Source organism: Atractosteus spatula, assembly GCF_055471065.1.
Source record: "Atractosteus spatula isolate fAtrSpa1 chromosome 10 unlocalized genomic scaffold, fAtrSpa1.hap1 SUPER_10_unloc_11, whole genome shotgun sequence".
Lineage (NCBI taxonomy): Eukaryota > Metazoa > Chordata > Actinopteri > Semionotiformes > Lepisosteidae > Atractosteus > Atractosteus spatula.
In genome coordinates, this window is record NW_028296614.1 from 327842 (window position 1) to 346234 (window position 18393).

Genomic DNA, 18393 nt, shown 5'->3' on the forward strand with positions numbered 1-18393 from the left:
TCAAGCCGGGGTTGTTGCGGCCACAACGCAAAGTACTGACCACTATACGATCACGGCGAGTTACCGATACACACATGGTAGGGCGGAAAAGGCTGTGCTCTCTTCGTGTGACCTAATTCGGAAAAGTCCTGACGTTGCATTTCAACTGAGCCCCAGTATACATCGACCCTTCGACACTCTGAGTGACAACTCTCTTGCGTGTTTTCTCATATTTATGTAGTTTGCTTGCATGATGCCCGGAACAGCGGGGTTGTGTGCTCCCATATGGTCTAGTGGTTAGGATTCCTGGTTTTCACCCAGGCGGCCCGGGTTTGACTCCCGGTATGGGAACGTGTCAGTTTTGCCTCCTGCTTTCCAAAAGATCAGCACCGTGTACGAAGGAGCCGCATTAAAACCACTCGAACGTGCAAAACGCGCGAGAAGAGGGGGCGCTTGTTTCCAACCGAAGACTTCTCGCGTGTGAGACGAGCTGATCATCGCTGCAGGAGGTGGGAGGGTTACTCTGGTAGACAGGGCTGACCTTCGGCAATAGGATTTATACTCTCCAAGATGATATTTGCACTTTCTGGAGAGGCGATTTTCTCCACTTCAGTAGCCCGATTTCGTCGATTGCGTGGAGAGGGCTGTAGAATGTGGCGCCGCTTTTCCTGCTCCGTCCATGACAGGCGTGCTGGTCTCTGGAGAGAGAGCACGGTCCATCAGCGCACTCCAATAAAGGCACTGGAAGCAGCTGAATCACATTGGCGAAGCTCAGCACTGGGCCGCTGGGAAGGGTTTGCTACCGTTTCCGTAGTGTAGTGGTTATCACGTTTGCCTCACACGCGAAAAGTCCCTGGTTCGAAACTGGGCGGAAACAGACCGGCTTCTTTTGTCGCCACGCACAAAAGGGGATTGGGGATTCGCCTAGCGCTGTGATCGCACAGACCCACTCACCTCTTAGTGTGGCGGGATCTGCACAGTGCATGTCGCAGCGCATCCTGCTTTCACTCCAATGCGCGTCCTGATGTACCCCAGTCTCCCGCGTGACAGGTGGGGATAATCACCACTATACTAACGAGGAAGACATCGCTCTCTCCGACCCCCGGCATCGTGTCCCGACCCACCGTGCTGGAAGCCGACGCGTGCTGTGATTTCTTTACGGAGCAGAAATGACAACCGAGGAGCCGAGAGATCATTTCAGCATTTCGCGTCTGAACAGAAAACACAAACGACCAACTCGGAATGACTTGCCTTTGACGCTTATCAAAGCGTTCTTTGTGCATCGAACAGACCCACTCACCTCTTAGTGTGGCGGGATCTGCACAGTGCATGTCGCAGCGCTTCCTGCTTTCACTTCAATGTGCTTTCTGATGTCGAGTCGTGTGCCGTGCGGAGGCTCTGAAAGCGAGAGCAATGAAAAGGTGCACGACGCTGTGAAAGAAAACAGAGAAGTGAAAGGCAGTCCTTTCTCTAAGGAGGTAAAAGAAAAGCTACTCCCCGGTGGGGAATCAAACCCCAATCTCCCGCGTGACAGGCGGGGATACTTGCCACTATACTAATGTAGAATTTGGGCATTTAAGGGGACAATTATTAATTGTAGCCGTAAATCACGAAATGGATTCTTTTAATGGCCTTAGAATCCAACCATGCGATATAACTCAAACAACACACACACACACACACACACAGGTACTAATACACGAGGATACATTTATTAATACATAAAATATGCATGTAAACCTAACAGATCTTATCGTGACGGTTTTCAGAATACAAAAGATATATATTCATTCAGTTACAAAGAGTTACATATATCAAGAGGACATAAGTTCAGTATATCATTCATTTAGACCGTTTCGTAATTGAACTTGGTTACAACTTCTACATTAGATACTCAAAACAAGTACATAACTCTTAGGAATAAAATTGATATCAACTGGTTGGGATAACAATTGAATTCTTGAGCTGTAATGCATTGAAGTTGAATACTCATCCAATCTCTGGGGATTCAGATCTCCTGCGGGCTCTTTGGCTCCGTGCCAGGCTGTGCTGTGCTGCAGATGCTCACTGACCGGCTAGTTAGTGTTGGCTTTAACTAGCAAAGTTTGTGCACAGGAGAAAAGATGACTGTGGGTCCCAGCAAGTCAGGAAGAGGACCGGTTCATTCCTGATGAAGCGCTAGTTCTGAATAGTGATTCAGCTGTCCACAGTTCCGACCTGTTCACAAGGCTTGCTGCTGGTGCTTACCTCAGGTGGATCCTCTGGTTACTCTCTGGCAACCTCCGCTCTAGACTCTTAGAACAAAGGAAAGTTCTGGCACTCGGACACACTGGTCGTTCCGTGGTTGTCCAGGCTGACTCTTAGGATGGTCAGGAGGCGCGCTGCGAGAATGTCCTGCCCTTGGGAGCCTTTGGCTCCTGGGCCGTCCTGCCCTGGAATTCTCCTTTGAATTCCCTTTAGAAAAGTCCAGGAAATAGTCTCTCAGGCCCTCTGTGTTGCCTGTTTTTACCTGGAGGAACTTCAGCTCGTTCATTGGCTGAAAGTTCCATGGGCATCAGAGTCCCACGTGGGTTACTCGGCCCTACCAGTCCCTGATTGGTTGTTGAAGGTGAGATGTGAGTCACTTACTCCTGACACTTAGGAATGCAGTCCAGATGTCCATCTGGCACACCCTAGAAAGATAGGCGCCAATGGATGACCATTGATCATGATAGCCAGGCTTAGCTAAGTGCATCCCCATTTGGGAGCTGTCCCTTATCAAAAGAAAACATCTTTAAATCAGCCTGCATGAATAGTTTCTCTGTGGCTGCACCACAGAGATGAACAGAGAGATGGGGCCTCATTTGAAAAAGCACAGCAACACTTAATTCTGTCTTATTAACAACCATTGCCGCTACAAGTGAAAGGCTGAAGTGAAATAGAGCGGGGACGAAGGCAGTGAAGAGAGAGAACGTGGGAAGAAGAGAAAAACGCAAGGGAAAAAAAGCAGCGTCGTAAAAGAGGTGACGGAGCTGTCCTCTCTATAAGAAGGGTGCCAGCGAGCTTTGCTCTCGCTTACGGCCACACCCCCTTGAGCACGCCTGATCTCCTCTGATCTCGGAAGATAAACAGGGATGGGCCTGGTTAGTACTTGGGTGGGAGACCGCCTGGGAATACCAGGTGCTGTAAGCTTTTAAGCGCAGGAGGCGCCCTATCCCCGCTCGCTCGCTCATTCCCCTGTTTACACGTGCAGTGCGGCTTGTCCGTCTGTTTATTTGTCAGCTTTGGCGAGACACGGGTGCTTGTGTATTAGCGTGAGCGTTTTTTATTCTGATCATGAACAGTTTTACAAGTCCGCAAAGGATCGAGGAAAGGTTTATCGCCAGCTGAAAAGAGACACAGCGCTTCGGCTGTGGAGACTTGTTCGGCTGGCGTTCGGGAAGTCGCGTTTTTCAGAATTGTATTGAGATCGTTTTCCACAGAGCTCAGATGTCAAAGCACAGCAGCAGCTCTCCACAGCGATCCTCTATAGCGCCCTTTCTCCCGCAGCTCCGTCCTCATTGGAAGGAAGCAAGAGTGAAAGGCTGAAGTGAAATAGAGCGGGGACGAAGGCAGTGAAGAGAGAGAACGTGGGAAGAAGAGAAAAACGCAAGGGAAAAAAAGCAGCGTCGTAAAAGAAGTGACGGAGCTGTCCTCTCTATAAGAAGGGTGCCAGCGAGCCTTGCTCTCGCTTACGGCCACACCCCCTTGAGCATGCCTGATCTCATCTGATTTCAGAAGCTAAACATGGATAGGCCTGGTTAGTACTTGGATGGGAAGCCGCCTGGGAATACCAGGTGCTGTAAGCTTTTAAGCGCAGGAGGCGCCCTATCCCCGCTCGCTCGCTCATTCCCCTGTTCACACGTGCAGTGCGGCTTGTCCGTCTGTTTATTTGTCAGCTTTGGCGAGACACGGGTGCTTGTGTATTAGCGTGAGCGTTTTTTATTCTGATCATGAACAGTTTTACAAGTCCGCAAAGGATCGAGGAAAGGTTTATCGCCAGCTGAAAAGAGACACAGCGCTTCGGCTGTGGAGACTTGTTCGGCTGGCGTTCGAGGATTCGCGTTTTTCAGAATTGTATTGAGATCGTTTTCCACAGAGCTCAGATGTCAAAGCACAGCAGCAGCTCTCCACAGCGATCCTCTATAGCGCCCTTTCTCCCGCAGCTAAGTCCTCATTGGAAGGAAGCAAGAGTGAAAGGCTGAAGTGAAATAGAGCGGGGACGGAGGCAGTGAAGAGAGAGAACGTGGGAAGAAGAGAAAAACGCAAGGGAAAAAAAGCAGCGTCGTAAAAGAGGTGACGGAGCTGTCCTCTCTATAAGAAGGGTGCCAGCGAGCCTTGCTCTCGCTTACGGCCACACCCCCTTGAACACGCCTGATCTCGTCTGATCTCGGAAGCTAAACAGGGATGGGCCTGGTTAGTACTTGGATGGGAGACCGCCTGGGAATGCCAGGTGCTGTAAGCTTTTAAGCGCAGGAGGCGCCCTATCCCCGTTCGCTCGCTCATTCCCCTGTTCACACGTGCAGTGCGGCCTGTCCGTCTGTTTATTTGTCAGCTTTGGCGAGACACGGGTGCTTGTGTATTAGCGTGAGCGTTTTTTATTCTGATCATGAACAGTTTTACAAGTCCGCAAAGGATCGAGGAAAGGTTTATCGCCAGCTGAAAAGAGACACAGCGCTTCGGCTGAGGAGACTTGTTCGGCTGGCGTTCGGGGAGTCGCGTTTTTCAGAATTGTATTGAGATCGTTTTCCACAGAGCTCAGATGTCAAAGCACAGCAGCAGCTCTCCACAGCGATCCTCTATAGCGTCCTTTCTCCCGCAGTTCCGTCCTCATTGGAAGGAAGCAAGAGTGAAAGGCTGAAGTGAAATAGAGCGGGGACGAAGGCAGTGAAGAGAGAGAACGTGGGAAGAAGAGAAAAACGCAAGGGAAAAAAAGCAGCGTCGTAAAAGAGGTGACGGAGCTGTCCTCTCTATAAGAAGGGTGCCAGCGAGCCTTGTTCTTGCTTACGGCCACACCCCCTTGAGCACCCCTGATCTCGTCTGATCTTGGAAGCTAAACAGGGATGGGCCTGGTTAGTACTTGGATGGGAGACCGCCTGGGAATACCAGGTGCTGTAAGCTTTTAAGCGCAGGAGGCGCCCTATCCCTGCTCGCTCGCTCATTCCCCTGTTCACACGTGCAGTGCGGCTTTTCCGTCTGTTTATTTGTCAGCTTTGGCGAGACACGGGTGCTTGTGTATTAGCGTGAGCGTTTTTTATTCTCATCATGAACCTTATATACTGTATCTCTACATCCTATAACCTTTAACGGCAGGTGCCTGGGTGTGGACATGTTGTGATGTAATATTTAATTTAAAAGTAAACATTTTAGTAAAGTCTGTTATATTGTTAAAATCTATAAGCGTTATAAATATCAATTTTTGCTCGTGCTTATAATTTATCGCTGCTAAATGTGTCTTATTCAATTATTTTAACACTTTTATGACCTATCCACTAAAATATAAAGACCTGCCCTACAACGCTCTTCTCAAAAGATAAAATAAGTTTTACATTTTTTGATTCAATGTAATTTCTTTTCTAGAGAAACACACATCATTTGAGGCTTGGGTTGCATGTTAATATTTTTAAGGTTTAAAGACTTTACGTTCACAGTACGTGGAAAATCATTTCAAACTTTTGAAAAGTTGTTGAGAATTTGTCATTGAAATAAGCTTACATATTTTAATTCAACGTGATTACTTTTCACTCTCAATAAAACACGTGTGATTTTGGGGCGGGGGGATATGGTGGGGCATTCTAAAACATCACAACCATTTGAAAAATGTCTTGAGCTATGTAGGCATGGTTACAAATTTGGAGTTTATGCTTAAATTAGCCGACTTGCCGGTTTTGAAGTGTGACACCTGAGCTGTCAGGCCCCGATATTGACTGCTGCGAAGATGGCTTCTTTGAGTAGAGAATCATCGGATTCCTCTGCTATGCAAACTGAAGAAGTAGGTTGCTAAAATATTTTTTCTGATAGTGGAATTGTATTTTCAATCTGCGTTTAGCGTATTTCGTTTTCAACACTTTGTCTTCTTTTTAGCAAAAGCTGACCCAGCACTCAGTGGTGTGTGACAGTGGCTGTCATGTGAACTCTGACGGTGATTCAGATGTTGGGGGTCCGTCAACGACTGATGAAGAGTTGCTACAAATGGTAAATATTAAACCACAGCAAGTTCGAAGCAAACAAAGAACTCTAACACAAAAGAGGCATTACAATTGTAAATATTTTAGGTAAAAAGCATGCCTATTTATTTTGTTAAGCCTTCCTTTTCTTTTTTCCTTTAATAGAATAATGAAGAGGTCGACGCATCAATCTTCAAACTACCATCAGGCTTGAATGTTTCGTGTCTGTTCATGTGTGTTCGCCAAAATGTGATTAATGATGATGTTCAACCTAGTTTAGCTAATGATGGCTCTAATGAGCCCGATGCTATGGATCAGATTGTAAAGTCGGTGGTATGTTGCACCTTCAACCATTGTTTAAAGGGGGTTGTGGTTGATGAATGCGCGGCCCGTTTGATTAATCATCCAGGTCAACGGGGTCACACATGCCTAGTTGTCAGGTGCGCGGATGGGTACTGTGGTGTCTCCGGGGGAAAGTTTATGTAAATGAAAGTAGTACTCACACCACACTTTTCTTTCCTGAGTTTCGTGGCTTTTCTTCCTCCAACTATCTTCCAAATACAGTCCGTAATCCGTTCCCTTAATCCTGATCCGATCCGAGTTCCAAAAGTCCGTAATAAAGTCAATCCGCGATGTATCCTTATCCAGTGTCCGTAATCCAAAAACCATAAACCTTTTCTCCTTTCAGTAGTCCGATCTTTAACATACACCTCTTTCCTCTCTTTTCCTCCAAACCGCATTCACCTTATCGGCTTCCGCCCTGTTCACTGCCTCCGGGGCACTTATATTTCGGTTCCTGATGCGGCTCAGCTGTGTCTCATTGTTTCTCAGGGTAGACCCTTTCCATGTACCGGTCAGCTGATTCTTTTTGGCAGCCATTTTGCTAAGGTCCATATCTAGTATTTTAAGTAGGTCATTCCGAAAATACCTGTTATGAATGACCCTTCCCCTGGTCATGTTACAGTACAAAGATGTGTTGTTTGCCGCATTAGAAATTTATAAGTGTCTCCGTTTAGCCCGAATTTTATCGGCTGTTCTGTACATCGCCAGTGGCCTGGGTGCCTATACTTTTACAGATGATACTGAGCGGAGTATAAAGCACTTGCTGAGAAAAATAATTGACGACCGCTCGCCATATGAGTATGTACGCTCCTTACTTGTAAAGGTAGATGGAAAAATACTACACGTGACTTTTGGTGCGTTGCAAAACTTATTTTATACTTATTTATACTTATTTTTACAGAAAAGAAAAAAGATCTATGTAAAACCAGGGCTGTGAAATACTGGCAATGTGAATAGAGCTTTCACTCTGTTTTACAGACACAGGTGTGCCATCGTGAGAAGAATGAAAAATTTCGAATGTATACGTAAGAATTCTTACAAAAAGTGCTTTACACTCTTCTTTCTGCAAAGCTTGAAATGAAAATCAATTAACTGAATACTCATGTCCTTGAATTTGTTAAAGAGATAGATGTGCATGTAAAGAACATGAGTGAAATTACTGCGATTCTGATGTTTTCAGATCAGAAACTGAAGCCTGGCGGATTCAGCGGTGTGTATTCCAAAATACAACGTATTTTACATAGAACCTGTGGTAACACCGTCCCTCTGATCACTCAGGCTAATTTATTTTCTCTGTTAGGGTCGCCCAGTTCGGTGTTCACGGCTAGAGAAATGGCAAGAGAAAGGGCGTTATGAATACTTTTTCAGATGCTGCTGAGTTTCTGAACAATGTTGGGGCGATAGCTACAACTAATTTTCTACACCAACATTTAATTGGCGATTGCAAGCAGTAGTCTGTAATGTGTGTGAAAAGTTTAAAAGTGTATACTGGGATGTTTCTGTAATTTAAAACCTACTGATGAAATAAAGTGGTTCACATTTCACATGCTATTTGTCCTGCGAGTTCTTTCTGTGACACTTTACTCAGTCAGTCAGTCAGTCAGTGTGTGTGTGTATGTGTGTGTGTGTGAGTGCGTGCGTGCGTGCGTGCGTGCTCACATCCCGGAAACTCGCGGCCCTCACCAGACTTCCCACACCGCCGATTCCCTAGGGTTATAATAGATTGCATTCAAACCTGCAGCAGACATTATCACCTTCCATCCCTCATCGCTAATACGCGCTTTCACACACTTATTTATAAATCGAAGGAGATGCGGTGGTGGGCATTTGGACCCTGAGGCCTGGGGCTGCTAGGGGTGGAAGGCAGGACAACAACACTCATTATGACACACCATTGGCTCTCGAGGGGGCGGGACATCCACCCATAACATTGCACCATTGGCCGATAAGGGGGCAGGACATCTGCCCATGGCGGCCTCCCATTGGCTGAAAAAGGGGGCGTGGTACCTGTCAAAAAGTTTGATGAAAGGTGTCGCTTTATTCTAATCCCGGGCCAAAAACAGCCCTCGGATCATCAACTCAATCAGGAACTCCCAGTCTCACAACTGCATTCCCTCGGTGCTTCCCTACCACCCTAACCCAATTTCTATCCCCAGGACCATCATTAACAATGACTACATTTTACAGGACGATCCCTCCATTGGTACTCTTTTTTCCGACCGCCCAATCATCTCTTATCACTGACCACCACATAAGTTTCTTGTTCACAGCTCCCTCGCACTCAGCACCTTCCCCTGCAATAGCACTCGCTGCATCACTTGCAAATACATATCTACCGACATTCAGGGCATCACAGGACAATTCCGGATAACCCTGACAACATCCTCTATCTCATTTACTGTATCTCTTGCAAAAAATGCCCAGCTATCTACATTTGGGAAACCGAAAGGAGACCAGGAGAACACTTCAGAGAACATATTAGGGCTGGGAAGGTTAAAGATTTCTCCAAGCCCATAGTTTTTCTTTTCACCTCAAATAGCCAGGATCTCTCAATGACTGATTTATTTTAAAATAATCTTCTCTATTCTCTTGCAGGTTTTGACTTCACACCTTTCTTCACCTCTCTCCATTTTGCACTTCCTGAGTGGCCTCTCTGCTGCTCCTGCCTCCTCCCCTCTCCCAGCTTTTGTTCTTCTGTGCTATTTAATCTTTGTAATCTGCCCTGTCTTTCTCACACCTGAAGAAGGCTTCACAGCCGAAACATTGAGTTTTCTCTCTTCTCTTTTCAGTATGGAATAAACCTATTACTTGTTCCTTTGCAGACTACACATGCTGAGATAGTTTAGTTCAGGTGGGTAGCTGCTTCAATATACATTTGTAAATGTCAATTTAAAACTGAAAAAATAGTAAGATTGTAACTCTACTTTAAAACGTGGCAAGAAATAGACACATGGCAGCCTACACCCTGGAAAGGACACCAGTCCATCCCAGGGCAAAGAAATAAAAAATAAACATATAGGCAGCACATATCAAGCCTTACAAGAAATCATTAACAGCCTCAACACACACCACAGGTCCATTAAACCCAAATACACCAAGCATGGTAGCCTGATAGACTTCCTAGACACCACCACATACAAGGTTTCTTCCTTCAACAACACAGACAAACTGGACATCAAGGTATTTTTCAAAGACACATTCACACGGCTTACTGCACAAGGATAGCTTCCACCCAAAACATACTTTAAAAGGACTGGTAAAATCACAACTCCTACACTTCCACAAAATCTGTACACAACAACAAGACTTTGAGGAAGCCAAATACACACTCTTCCAAGCTTTATGCCAGAGAAGATACACACAAAGTTTCCTCAAAAATGTGGCACGAACATTTCTAAATAGAAAAACTCCAGATGACAGAAAAATACCCCTCAACACATCATATTCTCAACTCAGCATAAAAACCAACCAAAAACCATGATATTAGAAAACACAAACATACTGAGGGAGCACAAAATCATATCTGCACACAGAAAAAAACAAAAACCTTCAGCATTAATTAGTCCAAAGCAAGCTAAAACCTGTACACAACAGATCATATACACCAAGAGCCAAACATTTCATAACAGAAAACAACGATCCAAAACAAAGAAACTAAAGAAATCTTCCAGTTGCAAAGGGCACTCTCAGAAAACATCAATAACGCCATCTACAGCATCCAGTGCAAAAAGTGCGGGGTGACCTATGTGGGGGGGGAACGGGTAACTCCATCCGAACCCAGCTGACACAACACAGGTACATCAGGAACCACGGGACTGGAAAGCAACCCCAACTGGACAGAGATAGAAAGAAAGAAAAAGGAAAGGGAGTGGATCAAAAGACTTTATACTATCTTTACACAAGACCTGAACATCAGAAAAACCGGGAGGGTTTTAGTCGTTGGAAGGAGAGTGCTCTCCTTGTCCCAGATGGTCCCCTCTCGGATAAAATCTGGGAGAAGGAGCTTTGTTCCCCTCTCCTAACTAGCCAGATCCTACAGGGACTGGAACTCTTCACCATACTAACACGCAACAAACAGAAGAATAACTGAAACCAATCAGCTATGGAAACTCGCACAGCTTGCACAGTCCTACTAGGGAGGAAAACAAAAGACCCTGATTGCCCATTGAGATGTTAATGGTCCATGCATAATCCCCCCCAAGGAAAACAGAAACCCATTCACCAACTGAAACTGCACCTACTCATACAGAAACGTACAGAAGGAACACAGACCATAGGATACAAACTAGCCCCCTAGGAGGAACTACAACACACTGCCCCTTACAAAACAGGATAAAAACAGGCCAGCATGGACACAGTGTTCCAGAACAATGCCTGAAGAAGACCCAGGCAGAAACATAACGACACACAGAAAGGCAAGATTGTCTTCCTATGGAGCCACAGATTCTACAGAGGTAAAGCTGCCTAACAGTGGAAACCTAACGGTGTCAACGAAGCTTTAGGCATTTAAATGGTAAGTATGGATCAATCCAGAGTTGACAACGCACGCAACCGTACGGTCACCCTCCACACTGCCTACACAACAAACATGTCAAACAGACAGGATACCTTCCAACAAGGAACCAGGATCATCTACAAAATGATCCAAACAGTCCACCATTTACAAAACACAGCAGTTTTATTGGACGGGAGAACCGAGCACCCGCCAGCCTACGACAGAAGACCGAGGAACTCATAAAACCTGCCAAGCCACCCAAACTCACATATTTGAAGCTGGTAAGCAATGCCAAAAATTGGCTTCACACCACACTGCAGATCCTCGAAGAGCAAAATCTGTCATACAACTAGAGGATCTTGAGCTTCCCCACTGGGAGGAAGCTTTCACACTTGCTTCCAACTGATCAAAGAAACATTATGGGAGGAAATTGCAGAACACCACCTTTGGACCCTACAGTACACAAGCTATCAATACTGGGTTAGGGAAGGACACTCGGGCAGATCAAATTATCACAGCAGTTTTTAAATTCTACAACGACTTCTACTGGAAAGACTGCGAACAAGACCAAGTAAGAGTTAAGTTGTTTTATAAAGTCATTATTTTAGAGCAAGGTATAATTCTGATAAAAATACAATAAACAATATGGTGAAGCTATTGGAGAGAAAATTAAGGCTCGGTTAAGAAACTGAAACAGTCTTGACTTGTTCCTTTACACAAAAGTTATTTATTTTCAAAAGAGACCCATGAGGATTCATCTGGTGTGCAAGACCTGCCTGAAGACATTTGACCAGTTTCCTCTTCACCTAAAGAGGGTGTGTATGAAATGAGCCTCAGCAGAGGACATCAGCAAGGTCCTTCTCCAGGCCAGGAAGGACTTGTTGAATCACCTGAGGAATGGGCAGGTCGGGGATTGCAAGAGCATAGGGCTCATGTGTGAGGGAGAATGTGAGACTGGCGGAGTCCATGGACTGTTTTATGTGGAATCCTGAAGACACATCAGCAAGGTAAGATATTTATAATTTATAAGGGTTCTTCTGTTTCATTTCTAACCTTTACCTTTATGTAAGGGTCTGTTAAAATGATATACCAGTGGTCCAGATGCCCTGAGCAAGAGGCTGCTGTCCAGGAGGAAGAGATGCCAGAGACTGAAGTGGAAGAGGAAGGGGAAGATGTGAGTTCTGGAGAACTTTCTATTTTTTCCAAATGTATCTTTTGTTTTATACTTGTATTCTAGTTTGTCTTTGTAAAAATGTTAAATGTGTATTTTGTATTCCTACTGTCCCCCAGTTCTTAAAAGCCATCAGCAGGCTCTCAGGAAGACGGTGACCCAGGCTGGACTGGACAGAACGCACTCGCTGGATGCTCCTCACCTGGCTGGGTTTAAACAGGACCTTACCAAGGATCTTGAAGTGGCAGATTGCTCTCAGGAGGTATTTATTTTTAAATTTATTTAAAATTGAGCAGTGATATTTCCGTAGCACATGTTTTTACTCCTTAGCTTAAAATTCACCCATGTGAAATCTCAGCCATAAACATAGTGACTCTACATTTGTCAGGTAGAAAATGTTTCCAGATTCCTGTTTTTATGGATCCATCTGCATCTTCCTTAAACTTTGTAAAGGGCCTATCCAAAACAACAATTATTGTAACCAAATGAAGACCACTGGACTGTCTCACCAAATCATTGCTAATTATATTAAGAACATAAACCATTTTCCGGGCTACATCCTAAATGATATCAGTGTGAAAGTAGAGGATCCCAGCCTGGCTAACCTCATCATCAACTTCCAAAGTATCCTAAAGGATATTCAGAAGAAGAACAGTAAGAATGTTGCCAAGAGATTACTAAAAATAGGTCATTTTCATTTTAAAACTTCTTTCAGTTGTACTTTTAATTTGAATACAAAAAAAGTTGATGAGTATTAATTTCTCCCACAGATATAGACAGTTGCAGAGTCCAGAACCAAGTACGAAGGATTGCTGGAAGGTGTTGATGGTTGCAAAGAGAGATGTGTTGCACAGACTGGGCAAGACATCACCTTGCCTGAGCAGCTTCTTGTACTGTATTACCTGCAGGCCTTTCTCCAGCTGAAGCACCTGTAGCATCCCAGGGTGGTAAAGAACATGACAGTAAGAATACTTTCATACAACAAAAGTAAGAAATTACATATATGGGATTTTTACAGTTTGGTGTATTCATTTTTATTTTCTCACTATTACAGGTTGAGGAATGGGTGCAAAGAAAGTGTTGTTTCAACAAGTGGGCACAAAAATGGTCATAATTCCTGTTAAAGAGCACAAAACCTCAAACAACAGCTGGCTTCCTTTGCATTGAGTGAAGAAGAGGAACATGCAAGTTGATGGCTACATTGATATACCCATCCACTCAATTCAGGGTTGTGGTAGAACTGGAACCATCCTGGCAAACAGTGGATGCAAAGTACTGTATCACCCATAATGTGACACCAGTCCATCACAGGACTCACTCACACCATGGCCAGTTTTCATAGAAGCCAATTAAAATCCATGTTAATACCGAACAAAAGACCTCCACCTGCATAGCTCCAATCATGTACAGTATTTAAGAAAATCTGGAATGTACCTTAATTGCATTTTATTTGTGTTTTATCAGCCATTTCATCTTTACTTCACTAAACTGCGCTGTAATGCCCAGGTCAGCAGCTGTGAAAGGAGACGGAGAAGATGGACTGGTCAGCCAATGTATCAACAGTGTCTGAAGTGCTTGAGAAGTGGAAGCCCAACACAGGACTGCCACCAAATGGCATGCAAATTAAAAAGTTGATAAAGTATCAAATCTGGGAAGGCCTGAGCATCACTGACGATCCTGTGAAGGGGAAGAAGTTTGTGACTTCCAGGTGTTTCCAGAAGGGAGAGGTGGTGTGTGATTACAACGGCAAGGTCATCACAAAGACAACTGCTGAAGCTCACAGATGACAGAGGGAGACATGAGATGTCTTTTCTTTTCAGATGAACCTGCACAAAAACTGTGCATTGATGCTCGTGAAAAACACTGAGCCTGCCTCCCGGATAAGGAGGCAAATCGGAAGATGGATAAATCAATCAAAGAGAAAAGACAATGTAAGGGCTGTAAGAAAGTCATTTATAATCAACGAACAGCCTGTCATAATTCTGTCTGTGACAAAAAGGGACATTGTTGAGGGGAGAAGAGCTCCTCTGTGATTACAGCATTTCCAGGAAATAATTTCAAGGTGAAGGACAAGCTCTGGAGTGGTTGGTTCACTGACCATTTCCAAAAAAGAAACTAAGTAAGTATATTAAAGTGCATATTTTGAAGATATTCATTTTCTTGTACCTTGGAATTAATGTAAAAATTATATTCGTGTTAATGTCTTGAAAATAGCATTTCTCATTCTCATCAGCAAGGATATAAGGAAGGGATATGGGACTGCTAAAAAGATACATGATTTTCAGAAGAGTATAGAAGGCAGATAACTATCCCACTCAATTGTTACTGCAAAGAAATGCCACAGTGTAAACAAAAAGGTGAACCATTCTTGAAATTTATTGACAGAATCTGAATAGCACGGCATTCCCAGACCAGGCACTGGAGTTTCCTGCAGCGTTAGATGGGTAGTCTCTTGGTAAGAGAGAGATCGACAGAGTACTGGACTTCATGAACGACACCTTTCCAATTCATCGAGAACAGAGCCCACAAGATCTAGAGTCTAGAGAACAATTTCTTACAATATTAGTGGTAGTTTCTGAATAGGTTAAGGACAACATAGTTGTAGAGCTATCTTGCAACTTCTTAAAAGTTGTAAAAGTGATTACCATATTGCCAGTGGTTTATATTTAAAACCTAAAGATTTTAAATTGAATCTTTCTTAAACAAAGGACATTTTTCACAGGAACAGCAGCCTAAATCAGTTGATGACTGTAAATATGACAAGCTTGTGATAAATTGTAAAGTGCAAAACAAAGTTGTATTGTTTTGGTTTTGTCTTCAACATCATATTAATAGGTATGTTATTTTTAGAGCAGCTGCCTGCCATTCACCACCAGCCAAGCTGCCACGAGGTACATGAAATGACCCAGAAGTACTTAATGATACAGAGAAGAGCATATGGGGGGAAAAAAAAGAAGACAAGAAATATCCATTAACACGTGCATCTAGAAGCCAGAAGACGGGTGATGATCAGCATTTCAAAAGCAGACACTGGAGGTTGAATTCAAGTTTTAACAGTGATTGTCTATGTTTGGCTTCAACACAAATCATATTAATATGCTCACATTATTAATTTGTACAAAGTCCCCAATATTCATTACAGGCGATGTTCCCAGGAGTACACACGACCCAGCCAGAACGTGGCTAGCTGACATGCAGTGGACCTCAGGGAAAGAACTCTTGCCCACACGGATGTCTCTGCTCTGAAAACCACTGGATAAAGGTATATGGCGGTCTGTTCTCAGCTGTTGATTTTGTGAAAAATATTGAATATGAAAGATTGAAGTGTCACTATTCAATGAAGTTCAGACATAAGTATTATGTTGAGAAGCTAGATCTGTTCTACTAATAGCTTTAGTACCTTAATATTGTACTGTTTGCTCTGGTTTTCAGACATCAGTCCAAGATCATTGGTGGGTTAATTGATTTCTGGTAAGATTGGCCCCACGTGTGAGTGTGTGTTTACATTTCTATATGGCATCCTCAAAAGATGGTTTTGTTTCCTTTTCTTAATTGCTCTTGATTACTAGAGTTTATTTGGCATGATACACTTGTGATAAATGCTTTTTCTTTGTGAATAGTCTTATTTTAATCTACATAATGTCAATGAGTTAGTACCTTAAAGAACAAGCAGTAAAAGAAATGACATTTCAGGTTTATTAGCTAAAGTTACTGAGATTCCTTTACAGTGCAGAGACCCATCTTTAATATGCTGTGTGTGCTCATAATGGACTTGAAATTTGTTTTTGTCACAATGTAAAGGTATAATAAATAGATAATATACTCTATTTTACAAGACTTGACTATTTTAATTCCATACTTCCATTGACTGCTTTGGAATGCATTCCTTACAATTTTCCTAAATAATCATTGTCTCACAGTGTAGACCTGGGTGACATAACAGGGGTCAGGGCTGTGTTGACTGGAGGTTTGTGTAGACTGGCCATTGTCTATGTGAGACTGTGGGATCACTAGGGGTCCCCCCCCCCAACACCTGTAACATTGTCAAGTGGTATAATTACCTACAAAAGCTAAAGTTTCCTCCATTAAGGGGTCACTATTTGTCAGTCACTATCATTCCGGGACACTCTATGCTAGATTGGACTGTTGTCTTTGGAAGATGGGGTCACAGGTGATGAAATAGACCACAGTGGCAGTCCTGCCTAGCTGTTATATCACTGACAGACTCACCCACACATTGAGAAGAGAGCACTGGTTTCTGTGCAGAAAGCAGAACAACTCGCTTTAACTGGTCAATTAGGTCTAATGAGTTTTATTGCCCTTGACATCTAACTTACTCCAGCCCCCCTTGTGGAAACAACCCCTAATTACTGTTCATGAGCTCCTGGCCACACTTGTTCCCAGTGGAACCAACCTGGAGCAGCAGAACAGAGGTTTCTGTTTCTTTAAGTTGTCTGCTGTTGTAAAACAAGTCATCCCTTAGGAATAAAAACTCTCCCTCTAGTCTGGTTGCTATCTCCTTTATTTGCCCCATATTCCCAGGGCAAAGCAGCTGAGTGATCAAAAGCTGAACTGCAATTTCACTGAATTTCACACTGGGTTACAACAGACCCTGGTGGGAGAATGGGCAGGAGAGGGCCGGTTGTGCTCCTGAACTAGTCCCCTCCTCTCCTACTCTCGTATTTGCATCACAGTCTATAAACTCCAGCCCTATTGCTTTTCTTCCAGTTCATTTTTTTAAATACAGCTCGTGAATTATGTATACTCTTGTGAAGTATCAAGAAAGCACTCTTATCTTTATTCCCGACGGTCTAGCACAGTAACCACAACTCCAATAACTTTAACTAGAGGAAGAAACCCAGCTTCTGCTCAAAAGGAAAAAAAAAAACATTGAAATCATAAATCTCCAACACTGGCTGGAGACTCTGTGTGTCCGTGCTCAGCGGTTATATAGGACAGGACTCAGCGCGCAGCAGGTGCGGCTCATTGCTCTACGCTCCCCGTGCGGAATGCGCGTCTCCTCCTTCCAGACTCGTAACACCGCTGCATACATCCCTCTTAAATCCCAGAAACGCAGAAACTCAGGGGTGTTTCTGTGAGTCAGTACTGGGTTTCTCTGTTCGAGGTTACAAGCAGAAACAAAAAAAGCGCTGAAAGCAGGAAGTTATTTCTGCTCGTAGGCATAAACGTGTAAAAATAAATTTTCTGATTACTAAACCCCTAATAAAATCCATCTAAGTCTCCCTTTCGTTCCCAATGCACATAACTGAATATAAACCAGTCAAGTTCAGGTACTTTTCTGATGTACAGTATCTGAATAGTTCTGGCGCGGCTGTTGTAACAAAGATACTTACGAACTTTTTTTTCATACAAGCTCTTGCCGTTTTTAAAATGAATATTTTTTTGAATTCGCTAAATCACACGAAACACCAGCATCACTTATCGTAAGCATCTGACCAATTACATTCCTGAATGTTAAACCCATTTAGCATTTATTTTTAACTTGTTTTTTTTTAAATTACACACCTGTTAACTTAGTCCGGATCGCGGTCACCGAGGACCACTCCTGTCTCCCCAGATGACACTTATTATTTTTAAGATAAACGCGAGATAAACAACGTTTGTTTGAAACCGCTCCACAAATTTTCTCACATGCACGTATTCTCAAATATCACCACAACAAAATCATAAAGTTTGTTTCCACAGACATGACACTATTATGCAATAAACCAATAAATTAATGAACTAGCAGAATCCCAATAAAAACACCCGATCACCTGGCCAGCCCAGCATGTCAATATCATACATTTTTACCAACAAAACCGCAAAAGCAAAAACCAGCATATATATATCCCATGTTTTTACCTTATTCTGGAGCATGATATATATCCAAAATAACCCAGACTAGTTTATCTCAAGAGCTAGAGACTAGTAAACGTTACTGATTACGTAGTAAATGTTTGAAGAACGAGCGCCAGAAATAAGGCGATTTGATTGGTAAAAACCGCTGTCATTCTTTGTATTTTCAGCCACCCTTAGGGGGTGAGACTTCCTCTAGACGCTTCAGGCTGCATTTTTAGCTGTCAATCATTGACTCAGAAGGGATAATCAATCAGTTTTTTATCAGTTTCTTATCAGTGCTCCTTTTTTCACACCAGAAGGCAACTCTGAGGTTTTTTTTCATTGCATAACAGCAGGTAAAGGCTCTCTAGCAGTGTCTT

The 18393-nt window shown here is 43.5% G+C and overlaps 3 non-coding genes and 2 pseudogenes across 3 annotated transcripts; all 5 read left to right on the forward strand.

Moving 5' to 3' along the window:
- The first annotated feature begins 258 nt into the window (after positions 1 to 258).
- On the forward strand, positions 259 to 330 carry trnae-uuc (transfer RNA glutamic acid (anticodon UUC)). Its single transcript has one exon. It is a non-coding gene; the product is annotated as a tRNA-Glu (tRNA).
- Positions 331 to 3031: 2701 nt separating this feature from the next.
- LOC148813123 (5S ribosomal RNA) lies at positions 3032 to 3150 on the forward strand. Its single transcript, XR_016086281.1, has one exon. It is a non-coding gene; the product is annotated as a 5S ribosomal RNA (ribosomal RNA).
- A 537-nt stretch (positions 3151 to 3687) lies between these two features.
- Positions 3688 to 3806, forward strand: LOC148813124 (5S ribosomal RNA; annotated as a pseudogene).
- A 537-nt stretch (positions 3807 to 4343) lies between these two features.
- On the forward strand, positions 4344 to 4462 carry LOC148813125 (5S ribosomal RNA). Its single transcript, XR_016086283.1, has one exon. It is a non-coding gene; the product is annotated as a 5S ribosomal RNA (ribosomal RNA).
- Positions 4463 to 4999: 537 nt separating this feature from the next.
- On the forward strand, positions 5000 to 5118 carry LOC148813126 (5S ribosomal RNA; annotated as a pseudogene).
- The last annotated feature ends 13275 nt before the right edge of the window (positions 5119 to 18393 follow it).